Source organism: Emydura macquarii, unplaced genomic scaffold (assembly GCF_026122565.2).
Source record: "Emydura macquarii macquarii isolate MOO-44397 ecotype Brisbane River unplaced genomic scaffold, CSIRO-AGI_Emac_v2 contig_3477, whole genome shotgun sequence".
Taxonomy (NCBI): domain Eukaryota; kingdom Metazoa; phylum Chordata; order Testudines; family Chelidae; genus Emydura; species Emydura macquarii.
The window spans coordinates 5,735,539-5,756,982 of record NW_027133614.1 but is presented as its reverse complement, the minus strand read 5'-3'; the positions used below and the strand labels follow the sequence as shown (position 1 = coordinate 5,756,982).

The window sequence follows — 21,444 nt, the reverse complement described above, 5'->3', positions numbered from 1 at the left end:
GCAGTTTGGGGTTGATCAAAACTGAGGATTTGGGTCAAATTTGTGACGTCGTTTCAGGAAAAAAACCCACCATGCAGCATTTAAGATGTTTTGACTTTTTGTTTCAAAACATTTGAAAATGTACATAGATTTAACTAAAAGAGAAAAAGGAAGAATAGCCACCCAAAATGAAGTGAACTTTTGTTTAGTTGTTTTTGTTTCCCATTGTGGTGAGAAAAAAAAATGATGCTCAGCCCAAAATGAGGATCTCTTAGCCCTCCTCTTTGTGTGTGTGTGTGTGTGTGTCTGTCTAGTGGAAAAACAAAGACAAAAACACCTCCAACAATTATTTGCCCACCACTAATCCTTATACAGCAACATAGATGAGGACTGTTGTTGGAAGCTTTTTTGTGTGTCAAATCAGGAAATACCCATAGCTAAACTGAAAAGCACTTTACAATGCATGAACAGGTTGGCTGATAATTTTTTTCTACTATTTAACAACTCCTACTTATTTCCTACAATTAATTACAGTTATTGAGAATTCTGAATTTTGATTGATCATAATTTGTGTAATAAAAGTATATTGCAAGCATTTTTCATTAACATATTTCTTTTCACTTCTTTATGTTACACAATGTTTGCTCTATTCCTCTTCTCACACACTTTCTCCTGCTTGTCCCCTCACTTCTATACTTGACTGTTTTCCCCTTATCTTCCTTTTCACTTTTCCCATTTTCACCGTTGTCCTCCTTTCTCCCAGCACCTAACCCTGTCTTAAAGAAGAGATTGTTATTACTGTACTTAACAATGAAATGTCATTGGCTCATAGCAAAATATTAGGGCTCAGATAGTTTGTTAAAATACTTTGGCCCAGGTCCTCACATGATGTAAATCAGCAGGATTTTCATCAGGAACTGTCACTGTAAGACTTTAGATCATTGGAAGGTATTTTAATAATGGGCTTGATTCTTCAGGAGGAAAAAGTTTATACGAGTATCAGGGGATTTCTCTTTATGCATAATTCTAAGCGCCTTTCCTTCTTGCCCAGTGGTGTGCAGGCTGCTCAAATCAGCACTTCTAACTGGCTTGCCCTAGCTTCAGTTTGTTTCCATTCCAGTTTTATCAGGAATTTAGATTCCAGTACGTTAGATGCCTCAGTAACGTAGGCAGTGCTAGATAGGAATATCTATCATCATTCTGAGCCGTCCCTTAATAAGTGTTTTTTTTGCCCAGGTTCTCCTTTAGGCTTTTTCTTGGGACTGAGGTAATCCAGGACCAGATATGAATAAGCCCTCAACAGTTTGACAACATTCTGAGTTCTCAACTGCAGAACTTAGCACCGTTATCAGCGATAACCTCATCCTGAGTGACATGCCTGCCAAATAGCGAAAACACAAGTGAAACTACAAGTAAAGCAATAAAGTCAATTTTTTTAGTGTTTTAAGTATCAGTCCATTTTAAGGAAGATATTCAAACCTGTTTAATTCAAATAAATCAGCTCAGTATTTCATAGCTGAACAGAGATCCCGATGGATCCTTATTTTATTTGCACAACTTGCTATGGACACTGTGCAAACTTTTTTTTTACCTAATTTCAAACCTTCTTCAATATCATAGGCATGGAAATCAGGGTCAGATTATTGGGTTCATGTGATGCTTGAGAGCAACTGTGAGAAAATAATACAGCGAAGGAGAGAAAAAAAATCTAATTAAACAAACTATAGGTTCACTGGTTTTATATAAATCCATTGCAACTTCATTGCCTTAAATGGAGTTACTCATGATTTTCACCACAGCCAAGTCGAGAATCACACATATTAGCTAATGTTTAGTAGAACATTCATAATGGATTAATTGATTCTGTGGCTGTTTAACATAATGAATTTCTATAGGACAGATTTTGTCCCCTAATCCAGTCCTTTAGGCAGTCCTATACCTCACTGCAAACTTCAGTGCAAGGACCATGCCAGAGGTAGGGCTGGGAATGGGAGAAGACAGGGCCATACTGCAAAGTACTGTGGGTGATTCCAGACTGCACAACAGCAGGATTTTTCAGAAAGCTCTTGTTATACTCTAACACTGCTCCCACTGAAGTTAGCCAACGGTGGGTATGTTTGAAAATCCCACTCATGGTAGAAACCTGTGGTCCAGTGAAGTGTTACGGAGCTTGAGGACTGAGGGCTGAAAGAGGACTGTGGTATTCTACAGAGTTTGCTCCACGTCCCACTGCAGGATTTAGACTAAAACTGTCATGTGATTATTGCTAGAACTTATCTTAACTCAGTTTCTTTCTAGCCTCAGAGTGGGTTCATTCAAACATACTTAAGCACCTTTGAAACATCTTCTCTGGCTACTTGACAAACTTTTTTCCAGTCCAATTATCTTAAGAACAGCTGAGAGCTCTGAATGTGACTTTTATGTTAGTTTGACTGCATCATTTAAGTTGTCCCATATCTTAGGAAAAGAATAAAACATTCATACCATATAGGGCTTTTCAGAACAGCCAGCCAGCCAGAACAATATATAGCGAACAGTCCGGTACATTGTTCAATGTAGGTAGACACTTGACCCCATGTAGATCTCCATTGATTTCAACAGGACCCTGGAGAAGAGAACTACCTAGTCTGGCTTTGGGCCTGTTCATTGTTTCAGTTCCCCTCAGTGTCACTCTTCAATTTTCCCTCTGCTGGTTTGCTGACTCCCAGTGAATTAGGTTGCTGCAGGGATTTAGACCTCCAGCTAAGAAACAAAAGTTCTCCCTAGCAGGTGTCAGAGTCCAAAAAGAAACACAGAACCGTATCTTCTGCTCCAAACACTTGCAGGCCACAGCCTTTCTTCTCAGGGTCTGTTTTCTTCCACTCCAGTCTTTACTGCATCACTTAGACTCAGCTTCCAGTTCTGGCCTCCAATCAGTGTCTTTTTCCTGCTGGTGGTAGCATAGAGGGAACATATACCCTACTGTTGGTGGGCCGCTCCAAATTGGCCCTGTCGCCGAGGCCCTTCCTCGGGTCCTATCTCCGGAGGAGGCCACAGCACCGGAAAACAAAGGGGAACAATTCACTCTCAAGCGGTCTCTCGCCCCGGCCTCAGCAGGGTGGGCGGGCGAGTAAACAGTTAAGGGCTCCGGCCCTTAGGCAGAGCGGGCGAGCAGTGTTTCCGCTCTTGGGAGTGGCGTGGAGGGTGAGGCTCTCCCAGGGGCTAGGGAAGGGGGGAGGGGGACGCAGGCCAACCCATCTCCACTGCGTCCCAGCCCAGGGCCTTAGTAGTGGCAAAGGCCGTTGCCACTGGGTCGGTGGGGCTCCTGCCGCAACACGCCGACAGGGTTGCCCCAGACGCAGCCACTACCTATGGCTGTCCCTGGGCTACTTCCTCCCCGTACCCCCAGGTACCTGAGTCTCTGTGGTCGCCGGGGTACTACGTCCGGGTTAGGCCCGCCAGTCCCTCCTCGTCCACAAGCGGTAAGGCGGGTAGCTCCTTGGTGAGGAGCAGCTCTTCCAAGTCGCAGGGTTCTGGAAAGGGTGCAGCCTCCAGCAGCTCATCCAGGTCTGGTCCTGACTCCAGGGGCTCGGTGGCCAGCAGTTCCTCCAGATCCCGTCCAGCCTCAGGGGGTGTTACCCACCCGGGTTGTGTCAGGGGCTCGGTCCAGTCCCAGGGTTCAGGGGTATTGGTCCAGTCCCATAGTTCAGGTCCCAGGGTCCAGTCCCTTTGGCCAGGTTGTATGGTCCATCTACAGGATGGCCCTACCCAGTCTCTAGGCCGGCGTGGCCCGGTGTTGGCTGGAGTCTTGGATCCAGCCTAGTCCTCAGCCAGTGCGGCAGCACATCTGCCTCCGGTGATTGTCTGCCCCAGACTGAGTTCCTGGGCCTGTCTCTTATACTGTGGGCTGCATGGGAGGCTCCGCCCTGCTTTGGCTGATAGGGCTGCCAGAACTGCCCAATCATGGCCCGGCTCTTGTGTTGCTGGGTAGATTGGCCTTCTGCATGGTTCTCCTTTGTCCAATCCTGTTGCTGCGGCCCTTCCTCGGGTCCTGTCTCCAGAGGAGGCCACAGCGCCTTCCTACACCCACCTTTTAGTATAGCCCCTTGCTGTCACACCCTAAACAACTGGGCTATTTGCCCTATAAACAAAACTTCCCAGTCCTTCTTTCTGAGGGCCTCTTCCTACATATTCAGCATGACCACCTCACTGGCCCTTTCCTGGCTATTCTCCTGGCCTTTAATGAATTATCCCCTTCCAAGTCTGCTTTCCCTGGGATCTCTCACCTTACTCATTCCTTCACTAGGACAAATGGAGTAAGGCTGACACAGGTACAACTGAGACCCAGCCCGGGGTCCACCTCACCGTGCAACAGGATCCATGCAGGTACAGGGCTCTACGTACAGAGTTCATTGCATGGTTGGTTCTTATGTATGCAGAAGCAATATTTCTTAAAGGCTTCACCATTCAATAGGCATCCACATTAGCAGTCCAGTAGTAGATAATATAGAGCTGAACAAAACCTCTTGGTAAAAAAATATACACTCCCCCCCCCCACGCCCCTTTGGCCTTATTTAGAAATATACTTTTTTCCAGTCTATGGACAACTGCTTAATATTGGACTAACTGAAAATCATGGTGTTTTCTACATATTTCACAGACTCAAACTCTCTCACTGAGTCTCTCAATTCTAAGAAGTCATGTCTCCAGAAGGAAACAGGATATCTGACAGCTACAATACTACTAGTGTTGTAAATACAAGATCCAAGACAACAAACTGAAAAAGCTGCTTTCCACACTCATTTAAATAAGCAAAATCCTTGTATAAGACTCACTGAAAATGCCAGCGTACTGATTTTTATTTTTTTTATAAAGATGACTAGCTGGAGAATTAGATTTGATTTCTGTAGTTCTGCAGTCAGTAGTTACTTTTGTTGTTTATCATATGCTTTTGTACCTTGAGCAAGTCTTAGAGGAAGAAGTCTAATATCTGTTTAGTAGCTATTTGTCTCTATTATTTTTTTCACCTGAATTACAGTAGTGTCCAAATAATATCTATTTTGGATTTGCAAGTGATATTTTTACCCACATTTCTCTTATTTTTTCCCCTACACTAACATTGTCCATGAGAAAATTTACTGCGTTAAGTTATCACCTCTCCCCCTGTGCTTGTAGGATTTCTGGAACCTTACCATTGGAAGGTTGTATGCATCTATGCTTAAAGGATTACCATAAAGATTTTCAAAGGCACAAAGGTCAATTAGGCATTTAGCTCCTATTGACTTTGAAAAAATCTCTCAGACAGTGTCTCAGCCAAATCCTGGTCCTATTGGTTCTAATAGGACTAGATTTGGGCCATCTGTGCCTGTATTTGGTGGGCATCATTTGAGGAAGGGAATGCCCTACCTATACTGAAGAAAGGACTTCTATCTTAACTTTAAGGAGATCAGAATGAAGGGGGAAAACACCAAAAAAATAGAAACTTGTAGCAAATTTTGGAGACAAAGCAGGAGCTGGAAGAAAGCTGTCAGGTGCTTACGCGCACTAAGATCAGGCTATAAAATCTGCAGGTGCAATGAACAGAACCGAAGAGAAAGGAATTCATTATGAAGTATTTTGTTTCCAGTAGCAAGTACAATCAAGAAGAGGATATATAAGCATCAATCCAGGCAAAAGCAGAGCTTCAGCTCAATAAACTGATTAGCAATATCTGTACTGTTGGGAATAAAGAGCTCAGGTGTTTTAAGAGTGTCAACACAAAAATGCAAGAACAAGAATCAGTGATGTGTTGGAGGGAGCTTTACAGGGTTCATGGGAGCCTCTTGTTACAATTCTGTCACATCATGGAAAGATTGAGGTGATTCCCCTGTCTCTTAGTGAATTAATTTCCTTTCTGGACTCCACTACACAGTCCCTGCCAGATATGACTTGTTTTATTTCTGAAGAACCAATTTTTAACCCATGGAATGAATCGGATTGTACCAGATAACAGGTTTTGGGGCTCTTTTTCAGTAGGAGTCCCTTGTGAGAGGTCTACCTATCAGACCCACCACACTTCCCTCATATCCTCTAGTGCCCATTCATCTTGATTTCAAATTACAGATGATGAACAATGTGCTTTACTAAATAAAACATGAACATGTTGCCTCTTCTTCCAACACTAGTGCCCCTTTTGGATACCAGTGTCAACCCTCATCCAAGCAGCGGCAGAAGGAAGCTGACTTGCAAGGTCAGAAACATGACAGAGGGAAAATAATCAAAATATATTCTAAGTGTAACTTGTTTTATTTACACCCATACACCAGTCAGGAAAAGGAGGTGCAGACAATCCCTTTTTTCCAGAAATTTCAGTCCATCAACAATGGCTCCCAGAAAGTCATTCTGCCTCAGGAATTGACTCTGATCAGAACTCAAGGCAGAGAGCAAACTCCTGCTGCTCAATCAATTTTGCTTCGTCTGTCCTCAGCCCTCTATAACTAAATATCAACAATACAGGCATTTCTACTGAGACTAAAAATGTGTTTTCATGCTAATAAAAAGAACTTGGAAGACTGTATGCAACAGCATCACCTAATGAGGCCTTCCATAATGGATACATCTAGAAAAATGTCCTTAATACAAGTGTTTGACAAGTGCTATTGCCTCCTACCTTGGTCATGGTAATGAGAGCATTTTAGTTAATAAAGGAGTCCCTCACCCCTCTTTTCTCCAACACATACAATTCTGTATGTAGGGTTTATCACTGGCTAAAAGACACATTTTGAGGGATCATATGAGGGCAACATATGCCCCACATTAAATCAGCCAGGGAAGGAGTCAAGTCTCATCAAAGGGAGCCATGCAGAGGGCCTGCTCTCACACTGGAGAAGTTGCTCAGCTTGCCAAATGGAAAAAGATTCTCACCTGGGTACATTTAGGATGAAATTCACCTCTGTGTACTGGGCCAGCACAAGGACTAGTCAACGCTTGAGTCCTACTTAGAAAGGAGAGCTTAAATAGAACTGAAGTGATACATAGAATTGATGCTGACCCTCTTCGCAGGGGTGAATTTCATTCTAAAATTAGTATGTAAACAGGAAGGGGAAATAGTTTACAGGTTTTCCTAAATCAAGCTCTGACCAGGAGGCATGGAGAACCCAGAAAAAGTTACTTCTTTATCCATTTGAGAAAACCTGTTTTTCCAGGTTGCTTTGCTTTTGTGCCCTAGAGAAAAGGCCACACAGACACAGTGGAACAACCACCTAGAACCCGGTTACAGACTGACAATTAGATTGCACTCCTCCTCATCACCAAATTAGACACACAGTAAAATCATTACCATGCATAAATAGAGCACTCAGAAATCAGGTCCTTCCACTGTTATCCCACAGAGAAAGGCTGCTCACCAACCCAGGTTGGGTGGCCTTGTTTAAAAATTGTCTAGTAATAGCTGTTGATAACCAGAGAAAGCATACTTCAGCATCTTCTTCTACCAAACATAACTCTCTTTCTAGATGCTACCTGATAGGCTTGTGCAAAATGGAAAAGTCACAAATGAATGCTTGATCCAGGGGGGGGCGAGAAACCTGCTAGGAATCTGCAGTACATCCCAACAGATTTAGATCTGCATAAAAAGTGTTAAATAGAGAAGTAAATGTGGTAGTGCCATTCTCTAAATGCTGACCTTGGCATGAAGGCCCCAATTCAGCAAAGTTCTCAGGCAGGAGGTTAAATTTAAGCTTGTGTATAAACCCTTCCCTACTCAGCAAAGCATTTAAACACATACTGAAATCCTACTGACTTCAATAGGAATTGGATTAGGTCCTAAATTTGCTGACATAACAAAGGTCACTCTTTCAGGAGAAACAGTGATGCTTTTAAGTACAAAATCTGAGACAGGGGTCTCAGTGTAATAAAAGTTAACCCCCTTCCTCTCCCTGACCTATCCTGTTTTAAAACTTAAAATCTGAGCACAAGTAAAATTTACTGTGCAAAATTGTGTGAAACTGAGTTATCATGTTTACAGAAATAAACCATGTATTTGAAAAACCACTAATAAGTAGCTGAAAGCTGATTACACTGCTATAATTTATCTGTCTATCTTAGGGTTTTCTATAGCACCAATCAGCACAGTAGCTAGGAACTGAAATATCTAAATATTTAATCATTCAACCATATTTTCTAATTCCTACTTCTTTTGTGAATTCCTCCATTCTTCACTAAAGCATTTAAATGTTCAGTTTGTGATCTGCTGAAATGGTAGACAAGAAATAATCTGTCAGAAAGAATTAGGACGTTGATCATTGTAACAGGAAGAATAACAGCAGCAGCAACAGGAAGAATAAGAATAAAGCAGTCTTATCTGTTAAGATAGTTTCTGTTGTAAACTTGTCAATCGATTAAATCAGACAATAAGATTCTCTGTAAGGTCTCCTGTGTTTTACACAGTATAAGCACATCTCAATAATTGTTTCTATTGCCCTTTATACCTACTAAATGAATGATGGAGATATTAAAAGTCAGGCTCAGCAGGATTATTTATGTACCATATTTCACAGAACACATGCTTAATTAAAAATCATCTGTGCAATTATGAATAGCACAGAGGAAACAACAAAAGGTATTCAAAAAGTACTATTAAACAGTTAATTAGATTCTCCCCCAGCCCCCAGGAATGAAGTCAAAGTACTCCATATCCATACTTAATGTCCCTATTTGGAATTATTGTGGCCACATATGTTAGCCAATGTCTTTGCTAACACCAACAGCAGCTGTTAACAAACCTCTGAGAGAAGACTACTTTTGGCCAATATCTGGTTTTCGAATTAGTAACTTTAAACCTAAAATTAACAGAGCCTGCTTCCTGCTCCTTGAACATTTCATTAATTTGTATTTAATACCAGGTATTACTAACAAAACAATCATTGGATGCACATTCTGTCTGTTCCATTTTCCTCCATAGGAGAGGACAAGTCAAAATGGAAAGAGCCCCACAGTGAGAGCTCTGTATGCAGCTCTCTGTCTGGAAGCTAGGTAGCACAAGGAAGGTGTTACACTTACTCCCACCTGCCCACTCTTTTTCCTTCTTCATTTTGTACTGCAGGAGTTCACATAGAAATTTCCTCAGGGAAATTGACCCCAGAGGGAAAACCAGAGGGCTTCTCCATTAGTAGCTTTGTAGTTTGCTTGCATGAGCCCCTGACTTTTCAACATGCAGACCCTCACATAAAATGGTCTCCAATATCTTTTGCTGGGGGTATTTCTTTAAGACCTGTCCTTCCTTCTGTAACACGTAGTACAGATTGTGATGTACGTTGTGGACTGAGAGAAGCATTGACCAAGATCATTCAGTTAGAATGTACAGTTTTCAAGATAAAAGAATTCCCTATGTTCTCCAGTTAAAACACGCGTGCCATTTCAGCTTCAGAAATTAGTTATTTAGTTACATTTATATCCTACACTTGGTTACTCAGGTATTGTCATATCAAAACCTTTACCTGTACCAAAAGCATTATTTTTATCATCAAGATAAACATTGACCACAGTGCAGCAGCTCCTCAAGTATTTGTTTGAAGCTGATTAACTGTATAAATTTTTGAAGACCCATTTTCTGCACCAGTTCACTGTAATTACAAACTGTCAGTGTAACAATGAGTTTCCTTACACTAGAATACACACTTATTATTACCAGAACAAAGGCCTGATTTCTATAACTATACAGACTATACCAAAGGAGTCTACAGATTTATATTTATCTACCTTTCTTTCAGAAAGAGACTAAATGACATCATTTACATTTTTTGTTACAGGACCTTATACAGACCCAAAACACACAGTTCCTCCAAACCCTATATTCACATTAAGTCTGTTGTTCTAAAACAAGATGGGGATGTCTACACTAAAGCAAGCACACAGCTGAAAGGCCACCAATTTTATGACATTGTTGGTAGAACTTATTGTCCTTGCAATGGTCCCACACATTCCCTTCCCCACAATACTGTCTCAACACCTTTTTGATAGCCGCAAAGTACTTGGACTGGGTAGGAAACAGTTTTCCTGTTACACAAAAACTTGAGATTTTGATTTCTCTCCCCCCCCCATTCCCGAATTGGAATGAAGTCAAAATCTCAATTTTTTTAATGGAAAAAAATGGGGGGGAGGGAAAGATTTCAGATCACATTTTGTTCCAATAATTTCAAAATTTTTGTTTAGATTTCAACCATTATTTTTGACGTACACACACATTTCACTCACAGGCCTCTTAATATAGAGATGCCCCACCCAGTGTGTGTCTGTAAACAGTACTGGTACATGTAGAAAATCTTTACACACTGTAGCTTCTGATTTATTCACTGTCCATAGGTCATGCAGCATTTATCTTGGTGGACTAATTGTACGGTTGGGCCAAGCTCCACAGAGAAAAGCAAAAGTTGTAGATAATTTATAAATTCTTTGGCCGCTCACAAGGATTTCAGGCTCCTCATAGAACATTATCTTGCCAGCAAGTGTATTTTGACTTTGTCCAAAGACAGTGCTCCATATGAGTGAGGCTAGGGCCAGAAAGTATGTCAGGGAACCATTACACTAAGGCCACTTGCCCTTGGACATTGTCTGGACTTCACCATTAGACTTTGTCCAGAACAATGTTTTGGGCAGTCTCTGCCATGTCTGCACTCTGGAGACCTGCATACCCTTTTTTCCACCCACCGCTGCTTGATTCTGAACCTCAGTTTCTATGTGACTTATCCATCCCAGGCAATCTCTTCTAAAATTGCTTTCCAATGTTAAGAGCCAGTATAGGATTCTTCCTGGTATGATTCATACTGGGCTTCATGCGGACAGTAGTGCAATATCTGGGTAACTCTGCAATACATATAATGCTTTTTTGTGTGTGTTCTACCCATTGAGTGCAGCTATTCTGCAAAATTCTCTTAATTCCTTCCTTCTTTTCTGTTAGAAATTGTTATAGGCGTGTGACCCATCCATGCCTAGGGTAGCCACCTGAAAATGCCAAGGGCAGGGCAGGCTGCAAAAGAAGAGCAGATTCTCCCAGCACTGGTGGGTGACACTGAAGTCAGGCTTCCCAACCAGCCACAACAGTGCTTCTGAATCCCCACATTGGTGATCAAGAAGCCAAAATAAAATATACACAACCCCCTTTACTGCATTTCAGTCTCCGGCTCCCAATCAGCTACTAGGTCCAGTAAAGAGAGAAGTTATTTAAAACTCTATGCTCTTTACCAAAAAGATTTCTCCTGACCCCAAAGGGTCAGCCACAGTACCAGATCCATATAAGTTTGGATCTTACCCAAAATACCATGCTGCCAGCCAATCCTTCAGTAAATAAAACTAAAGGTTTACTAAAAAGTGTGCTAACTCTTGGGTTATGGTTATTGATACTTCTCGTATTTTGCTACTAGGTAGCTGTGTTGGGCTTTTAGGAAAAAAGGTAAGGATTTTTATTTTAATTGTATTAAAATATTGGCCTTGAGTGATAGTTTCCTATCATCTGCTGTTTGCCTTGTCTTATCATCATCTCCATCTTGCTCTATGGGAACATTTTCTATGGTCTCTCAAACTTCAGTTACTGACACCTGCCACTGTGTACTCCACCACTTGTTCCTTGGTACCCTCATCTACTAAATGCATCATAAAGATCTTTTTGAATTGGCTTCTATATCAGTTATATTGCAAATTCTTTCCTAGTTGTCTGGAATCATTTACCTTTCACTTAAAAAAAAATGCAGTTGTTGCTTCTAGTAGAATCAGGAATACTTTGAATCCCTCTCTGATAATCCCTACCAAGAAGGTGGTTAATGGGCAACCACTCCTCTACAAAGATGTCCCCAGTAGGGTACCACTAGCTCTTGACAGTCACTGTCTACATGTAGCTGCTGGAAGAAATTGGGAAATTCTATAGGTTCAAATGGTAGCAATAATGTAGAAGACACTCAACTCTTCAATTTATATCTCAAAATTGTCAGACTATCCCAAAATGGGGCCAGGCTCAGCCCCATTTTGAAGAGCTCTCCACCCCTATGCTATCTCCTATCATTGAGAACTTTTGACCCCCAAGTCATAAAGGTAGACTAGGAGTCTTTCTAGACTCTTCAGTCTCGCTTGGCTCTTACATAGCATTGGCCACAGTACGCCTCACCTTTTCTACCATCCATGGTTAACTAGGGGACTACATTCCATCCTGTCCATTGATGAACTGGGTTTGGAGATTCCCACTCAACTGGATTTTTTCAAACACTTTTTTTTTTTTTTTTTTAATTTTAAGTCATATTTAACAAAATAACTGCAACTGGTAAAGGATGTGGCATTTCCTTTCCTCAGCAGGACAGACGACATTTAGCACATGGTTGCAGTTTTACTGTTCACTGTATTGGTTTACATGAAGTTTAAAGACTTGGCCTTCATTTTCAGGGCCTTCAGAGGGCTAGCCCCATGACAGGTGAAGGGATAGCACCTGCCCCGCATCATCAGGAGCTCCACCCCTCAGGAGCAATGGAACTGTGTATCTTGAATCTGAAGCTCATATGCACAGAACACAGGAATTTTTCGGCAATTAGCCTGAGATTATAGAATTCACTTCCAGGAGGATTAAGAATGACCATTTACCCACCATTTTCCATACCAAATGGAAACCCACTTTTTTTGCCCCTTGCTTTCCCACAAAGTAGCTCATAACCTATTAGCAACTGCACTCAGGGGGGAAATATGATAACCTGGCACAGCAGGTATGAGAAATGAGGAGAAAAAAATCCTGTTAATTAGTTGAGGTAAGACATTTTGGAGGGTTTTTTTGGTTAGTTTCATCCATAAATTGCTCACATACCATCATGCTGGGTATGGTAAAAGAACCTAAATAGAAAACTACATGTAAACAATAGACTATCTTGTTTTTGATTATAGTGTGAGTGTTATTACTTGAATCCGTAGAAAGCAAAAAACAATAGTATAAGGTGGGCTTTCACTAAATTCATTAAGATTTCACTTTTATCAGTTAGTTTTCCAGCATTAAGTTAATCAATCACATGAGAAGTAGTAAGGAAAAAATAATTCAGGAACAACCTTAACTGAAACTTAACCATCTCCCACCCTATATTTCTGAACACATCTTCTGAAAACAGCAGTGCCAAAAACAGTGAAAAAATCTGTTTTTGTGAGATTTCTAACACAGTTTTGCAGATCCAAGAGGCTTGCCCATCACTGAGTGTAACTCTGTTAAATATAATAAACACAAAATATTACTCTGTTAGAAACAAAATACAAAATGGAACACACTCATATTTGACAAGTCTAGACTGAAAGATGCACAGTAGCCTAAAATATAGGAATGTTAATATTTGATGGGATACACTGAAAATGTTAGTTTTGATATATACTTTGTCATACAGGAAGTCTGCTCAGCAAGTGTAACCCAGACAGTTTTTATTTTATTAAACTCTAGCAAAGTGTAAAATTTCTTCTAACTTTCAGGTGACAGCCAAAGAGATTCATGAATTATTAGTCACAGCAAAGAAGCTACTTCTCTTTAAGGTCTTTGATGGTTCAGACAGCTATTGCTTTTCAAAACCTCAGAGGCCAGAAAATGAGAAAAGTAGTTAGCAGAGCTATTCTTTTATCTGCCTGGACTCCAATGAGTTTACACTAATTAAAACCCTTTTGATAAAGTATGGAAACTCCAAACATCATTTTCCACTGCTAATTAAAATGCTATGAAGTGGTGTTATGTTTTCAGATGTGAGAGAATACCACCAGCAAATCCAAAGTGTGTCATTCTGAAGCAGCCTCCCCCTGCCCATCCCTCCCCCCGACTTTTTTTCCCCAGTGACAAGCAATTGCAGGCAAAATAAAAGGTGAATCCATTCTGCATGACTGTTTTTCCCAGGAGGTCTAAACTGTTCTATTTAGCCATAACTACAATCCCTGAGGGGAACTCCAGAAGGTATTTTGCCCAGGAGTTGTTGGGTATTCACAGGAAATATGGCTATTACTGAACCAGTTTTTAATAAGAACCATCCTCTTTCCATGATTGTACAGTTTTACTAACTAGTGTGTAGCTCTGGGGAACCCTGGCTTCATCTTATCCTTCTTTACTCCCTAGAGAGCGGGGAAATGAACAGTCCCATAGGTCCCCGGAGAACAGGGGGGTGGCAATTCTATTTAGCCCCCCTGCATGTCAAGCAAAGGAGAAGATGCATCTCTTTATGCCTCCCCCCACACTATGCACCTGTATTAGAGGCAGGTAGGTCAGAACTCTGGTGGGATTCTGTCCTCTATGTCTAAAAGATCTGGGATTTATTCCTCTCCTGTTTCCTTAGGGTGTTTTTCTGTGGTGCCCCAATCCGTCAATGTGGTTGCAATATTGCTATCATGGATTCAAAATCATGGGTGGCTTAAAAAAAAACCCAATGAGATTAAAAAAAAGTTCTAAATATTTCATTTATCCTCTGGTACTTGATCCTTCAGGCTTCATGTTCCCAAGCTTTTCTCTGAAAACATGAGAGGCAGACACAAACAGATGAGCAAGAAATCACCTGACTGCTGTTCTGGGCTCTAATATAAAAACACCCAATATTGTTAGAGTTGGCCTCCTCCGAACTAGATACTGCATGGGCACATCCAAAGACAGAAGCTAACCCTTATATGAAATTACATACATAATCTTTAGACTTTAGTCTTTATGCCCTCTGTACTGCTATCCACACCATCTAGCAATTCCAAATAATTTATGTATGCCTGTGTTTATATAAGCCCTATGGGGTCTGGAGACCTTGATCAATGAACTGTACATCTTAATGAAGCAAGCACTTGCTTAACCAAGCATGCAGATCTGATCATTAAGTGACGTACATCTCCTTTGCAGCCCTGCCCCTTTCCATAAAGGCCTATATATACAGTGCAGCAAGAGAAAGGGCTCCACCCCCTCCCAGGTCAGATAGTGTATGCACCTGTACGATAAGTGAGTTGTAATCACCTGTCTTACACAAGACAAAAAGTATACCAATGTTATAAGCAACTGAAAAAGTCCCATTAGAATGAAAGTGTTTAGGTATCCTTAGCTATTGTCACCACCCAAGTAAACTGGGACAAATTCAGCAAAGTTGGTGCAGGGAGTAGTCAAGTACACACTTCCTGTGCCAGGTAAAAACACAGAGTCCTAGAGAGGGCAGATATAAAAATCCCCTTCCCCCCCCCCCCCCAACACCTTCTGTCACAGTATTGCCAATTGTATGAGGCAGCTTTAATCAATAGGTACTATGTCAGTAGAAGCCTGAGGGGAACATTTGCTCAACTGGCACCACTGCTGCTATAACCTAGCCACTTTTTTAGCAAATGCCATCAATGCTGGACAGTGCCTTGATAACCCCACCCTCTGTGAGTGTAGTCATGGCTGCTTTGCACTCAAACCACCTGCCATCCTATCTACATATTCTCTGCCATCATTGATCTCCATTGCCATTTCTAAACTAACATAAGCTAGTGAGGAGTTGCCATGGGAGGTATATAGTTTACACCCATTCCTGGGGCATGGGAGCTATGTGCTACTTTGCTTCCATATTCTGGTCCTAAAGAATTCATGGCCAAAAGAAGCAGGATCATCCTAGCATAAGGGTCTCCTCCAGGGGCACAAAGATATCAGAGAAATTCCTGCTTTGGGTGCAAAGAGCATGGCTGAGGCTTCCCTCTGGGACAGAGTCTGCCTCTGCAGCACCCCCTTGTAGCCCACTATGGCATTATTTACCCCACCTCATTCCTCCCGCCTATGAAAATTCTCACAGGTAGCCTGTCTCAACACTACCCAGTGAGACACTGATAACAATAGGTCCAAGTGCAACATAGACAAAAGGATCTGACCTTCCGGGGCACAGTTTTCAGTTCTTTCCTGTTATCCTACAGAGTATTGACTCAGATTCCCACCCTTGATGCTCCCTTCTTTCCAGAGCTAGTCATAGGAGTGAGCTAGCCTGTCTCCTGAAATCCTTCTCAGGGTTCCTCCTGGGAGTTCTCTCTTCTAGTAGGTCCTAAAGAAAGGTAAGACCAACAAGTCATCTATACCACCCCCTCCTTCAACCAAGGTCTCAAAGTCTTTTCTAGGTGTCCTAATAAGTAAACAGGGCCATCTGATCACTAGCCAATCAAGATCAGCTAGGAGGATAATAGAACTCACAGGTGGGGCTGGGCCCAATGCCCATTAAAAATTCCAGCCCGCTTGTGACACCCTTTAATCGCTATCAAACATATTGTTTGCATTAAGTTTCTTTAAATTACTCACCCAAGATCATGATAAGCACAAAAGCTACAGCCTGGGCTGTACTGTGCAATGGACCATCAATAAAGGGGCAAATGTTGAGACAAGTTAAAAACAAGCAGCTCTGGCAGTGCAACCAAGTGCAATGCTAACAAGAAGCAGGTGCACACTGCAGGAGAGAATGACAATGTAATTGAGAGAGACAAGGGCACAGAACTGTTATCCTAATATATTCATCCCAAGGTGCACATCTGCATTATATTTCACAATTTCTTCAGAGTTATTTAATCTAATGACTCTTCTAAAAAAACCTAATATGGACAATATAACAGGGATTGGAAGGTGGGAAGTATAGACAGATGGAATGTAAAACCTTTACCAAGTTCTATCTCACTGGCTGTAGTCCGCCACCACTATCTTTGAAATGTTATCCTCATCTGCTCCTTCTTCTCTCTACCCAAAGGACTTTGCTACAAACGCACCATGTAAAGCTCCCCTGATTTTAAAATGTTGGAAAGCTTCCCCACCCTTTTTGCAAATGAATGAGGCTTCTCAACAATTTCAGTCTTAATTCAATTAACCATTCTTTTTCAGTATCAGTCCTTTTTTTCCAACAGTGGATAGTACATTTGAAATATCCTTCTCTCCACACCCACACACAGACCTGTTTTTTTAAAAAGAGAAAACACAGTGCTTTGTCTTACTTAAATAAAGCAACACAAAGTCTAAAATAATAAAATACAATAGCAAGTAGAGGTCCCACTGAAGATCAGGACCACACTGTATTAAAAGCTGCTTTTTTTGTTTTGTTTTGTTTTTAAAGAGAGAGAGAGAGAGAGAGAGAGACTCCTTGTCCTGAACACCTTAAAATTCAAATAGGCAAGAAACAAATGGAGAGAAAATGGCAGTATAGGAAACTGCCCATTGTCACAGAGCAGGTAGATGACAGAGCTGGGAACAAAAAACTCTTAACTCCTGTGTATCAGTTTTTTAAATTATTTTTAGAACACCAGCAATGTTCTCAATGATGAACACCACATGTATGAGAAGAGTTCCTGTCCCAAGGCACTTAGGTTCCAATCCACAAAAATATTTAAAGTACCTAACCCCTAGAATTAAGCAATAAAGTTGAGAGTTTAACTGCAAGGCCAGGTGTAGATTGTAGTGGAGCCAAAAGCTTCCTGCTGAATCTGGTAGGTGTCTAAACTGGGTGCCTACATTTTCAGGGTAAAAGTTCCTAGGTACCTATGTTTCTGCCTCCGAGGCACACATGCTGCTGCCTTCCTCTAGGCATACAGATGCCTATCTCCCTCCTAAGCCCCCCAATCAATCCACAAACTGGTGGGAAGACAGGCATTCAGCCATCTAAGTCACATTTGGGGCCTTGTAGGTATGCTCAGAGGTCACCTACCAAATTGGGTGCCGTTAATTAATCTGGCTAGAGAAGGAGGCAGCCAACTTAAAACTTTTAGTTTAGTGGTTAGCACACTCACTGAGGATATGGGAGATGCAGGTTCTCTCCCCCTCTGATAGAAGGGGGCATTGAAGATTTGAACAAGGCACTCCCACCCCTCAGGAGAGTGCTCTAGCCACTGAATTATGGGATATCCTGAGGAAGGGCTCCCAAGATCTCTCTTGTTGAAACTGTCCCACTGTGGATAATAAATAAAGATAATGAATGAAGATGATAAAGATTAGAGTAGGGGGACTGAACCCAGGATCTCCTATCACCGCAGTGGATACCTTAACCCCTAGACTACAGAGTTATTCTCCTCCCTCCTATCTCTGACTCAGTGACTATATAAGTGTTTATCCATAGTGGAACAGTCATTGGGGCCAGAGAGTGTGCATGTTCCAAGGCCTAGGGAACATTTTACAGAGGGACAGACAAACACTAAATGAATTTAGGTGCCAACTACTTGGGAGTTTTGTGGATTGCAGTGATGCTGCAAACAGGGTCTCAGGCATCTAATTCTGGAGTTTAGGCACCTAAATTACTTTCTGGATCACATCCAGTGCTTCTCAATATTGCAAAGCTTAAGTCCTGCCGTAGATCCTACTCTTACAATCTACATATCAAGAGGCGTGGTTCATTTTTGAACCCCTCTATTTTAATTTACCTCTGTGAAAACTGTGCATATGCATTCACAAGATGACATCTTAAATAAAATGCCTTTTAATATGAGAAACACTCCTAATTTCTGAATCCTTGGGGCATCATTTGATGTCAGGACTTTCCTTTAAAGGTTTCAAATATACAGTTTAATTTGAATCTGTAGCACTAAAACTCTTATCTTAACTCTCTTTAAGAGGTTATTCAGTCAAATGTCTGAAACTACTTGCACTACGTGCCTCTTTCATTGTAACATAGCATAACATATAGGATTTTCCTTTTATCTTACCTTTGTTGTCATGAAGATTCATGTTTAAAAGTAAGAGGGAGAAAGAGAAAGACTGCCATGAACAGTTGGATATGTAAGTGCTGCAAATTGGGTTGAGTTGTAGAATAGTGTTCCCACTGTTCCCATTATAACAGAGTTGGCTTACTCAGCAGTGAGCTTCTCAAGAGCAAATTGATTGTAGGATGTCAGCTGGTGATGAATTAGAAAAAAACAAACAGGTTTCTTTGTCCCAATAACTAATGTCTTGCTTTGGAAAAGGTCTTGGCAGTCAAAGGGTTTCAGAATAATTCTATATTGCAAAGAGAACAGTTCTATATCATTTTAAAACCTATAGATGCCATGATTTTCCTTCAAAGTTGGTTTTGCATCTTGCACTTCTAAACTTAAGCAGGTGTAAGTAATTTATATCCATTTCTTTCCAACATTTCTGAGCAAAAAAATTGCATCTTATCAAATCAACTCTTTTCATCCCTCAATACTTCATTGGCACCTGATGTTGCAAAACGTATTCGCACAGATTACTGTTACTTAGGTGAATAACCTCATTCATTTAAATGGTTATACTCACCTGATTAACCCTGAGTTTCTGCTCTTGTTTTGTTTATCCAAAAGGAAAAATGGCTTGAGTCAATGTGTGTGGGTTTTAAATATCCCTTATTAGCCATTGTACTACTAAGCATACAGGGTCAAAGATCAGTAAAGTAAGTAAAAGTTTCCTATTGACTTCAACAGGTTTTGGATCAGGTCTATAAAGTCTATTGTTGTTTTAGTTACTATTTGAAGAGTTTATAATGATACTTCTCTGTCTGACAGATGCAAGTTAGATAAGCAATCAAACAGGAGCCATAACTGAGTATTTCCTTTCATTATCTACAATTAATATACAAGAATTTACAAAAGTATTGGAATAAGAACAAAATTTTGAAGGACAGATGCACGCTTACTTTAATAAATCACATGCCACATCTTTGAAGAACATTATATTAATCTGAGATAGATTCAGTGGAAAGTATTTGGTCAAGTTATGTTTTAAAAAATCTGTAAATTCAACAGATTTATGCATGTTCGAGTATTTAAATTCCAGTTCAGCAAAAGTGTGAATATAGTCCAGTTGAATGCACTGGGATTACTTACATGATTAAGCACTTCTTTGAATCAAGTCCTAAACTGACAACACTCAACCTACAGCTCTCAAGCTGCAAGAACCAATTCACCTGTATCTGACTGACTGGTAACATTTGACTAATGTGTTGACATGCTGCTGTTGATGTGGTGATTTCCCTGAATGGCAATTGAAAAGAAAAGAAAAAGGCCCCAACACAATTAAAACAGGAGGCAGTATTGGGGATGTGTGTGCAATCAGCTCAGCAACAGTTTTGAATGCTTCATTAGAGGATCACACTTCAACAGTCTTTTCTGTACTTCTGTCTGTTTTATCTTCATTTCACTATTTGACTGACCAATGGAAGTCTCTTCCTTTTAAAAAAGATTTCAAGGCACATAGTTTGGAGATAAGAGATTGGCTGGATTACTTCCATCACCACTATACTTGACAGCAGGTACAACTAGCTGGGAAAATACCCTGAGGCACCTCAGATCTCATGTAGTTCATCATAAGGAAAGGTTAGAGAATATGCTCCTGAGTTTGGGCTACATACATAAGCAATTGGATTCCATGTCTGTTATTGAGGTACATGCAGAAAGTGTAGGAACTGAAGATGAACAATCAAATTAAAGAGTGAAAAAAAGAGTTCCATTCAATTACATTATATGAAGGCAGACAACTAAAAATACTGACAAATTTTGTAAGTGCTTGTATACAAATGCAAGAAGTCTAAATGCTAAGATGGGTGAACTTGAGTGCCTGGTATTAAATGAGGATATTGATATAACTGGCACCACAGAAACTTGGGAGGGACAATGATAATGAATGGGACACAGTAATACCAGGGTACAAAATATACAGGAATGACAGTAGGTTTTGCACATTGGGGAATGGCACTGTGGCTTTCTTTAACATAAAGTTAAATATAGTAAAAATCTTAAATGAATCAAACTGTACCAAAGAATCTCCATGGCTGGAAATCCCATACCTGAATAATAAGAATATAGCAGTAGGAATATGCTACCCTCTTCCTGACCAGGATGGTGATGGTGATTGTGAAATGCTCCAGGAGATTAGTGAGGTTATGAAAATAGAAAACTCAATAATAATGAGGGATTACAGCTACTCCCATGTTCACTGGGTACATGTTACCTTAGGATGGGATGCTGAGATAAAATTTCTAGACATCATTAATGACTGTTTCTTGGAGCAGTTGATACTGGAACCCACAAGGGGAGAGGCAATGCTTGATTTAGCCCTAAGTGGAGCCCAGGATCTGGTCCAAAAAATCAATATAGCTGAACTGCTCAGTAATAGTTACTATAATGTAATTAAATTAAACATTCTTCTGGGATCCCACTTCCCACCACAAATAAGCCCACCACAGTAGCATTTCTCTTCAGAAAAGAGAATGACACAAAATTAAACTGAAATTTTAAAAGGTACAGTCACAAGAGTGAAATGCCTACAAGCTGCATAGAAACTTTAAAAACACCATAATAGAGTCTCAAATGTATACCTCAAATTAAAAAGAACACAGTAACAAGACCAAAAAAATGCCACCATAGCTAAACAGAGTAAAAGAATCAGTTAGAGGCAAAAAGGCATCCTTTAAAAATTGGAAGTCAAATCCTATTGAGGAAAATAGAAAGGAGTATAAATGCTGGCAAATCAAACATAAAAGTATTTGTTGGCCTGTCTAATTAGAATTTGAAGAGCAAATAGCAAAAAGACAAACA

General features: G+C 40.7%; 1 long non-coding RNA gene across 2 annotated transcripts in view; it reads right to left on the bottom strand.

Annotated features, from left to right (window-relative positions):
* The window catches only part of LOC137144674 (uncharacterized), a 133,300-nt gene extending 114,465 nt beyond the window's left edge, over positions 1-18,835 (bottom strand). Inside the window, exons 1-2 of one of the 2 annotated variants that reach the window (XR_010917454.1) lie at positions 18,601-18,656; positions 15,805-15,971 (exon numbers count right to left, since the gene is read on the bottom strand). This is a non-coding gene — a long non-coding RNA (uncharacterized lncRNA). Of the gene's footprint in view, positions 1-15,804; positions 15,972-18,600 lie in introns of both variants that reach the window. The other variant, XR_010917453.1, reaches the window with a different exon arrangement.
* Positions 18,836-21,444: the final 2,609 nt, after the last annotated feature.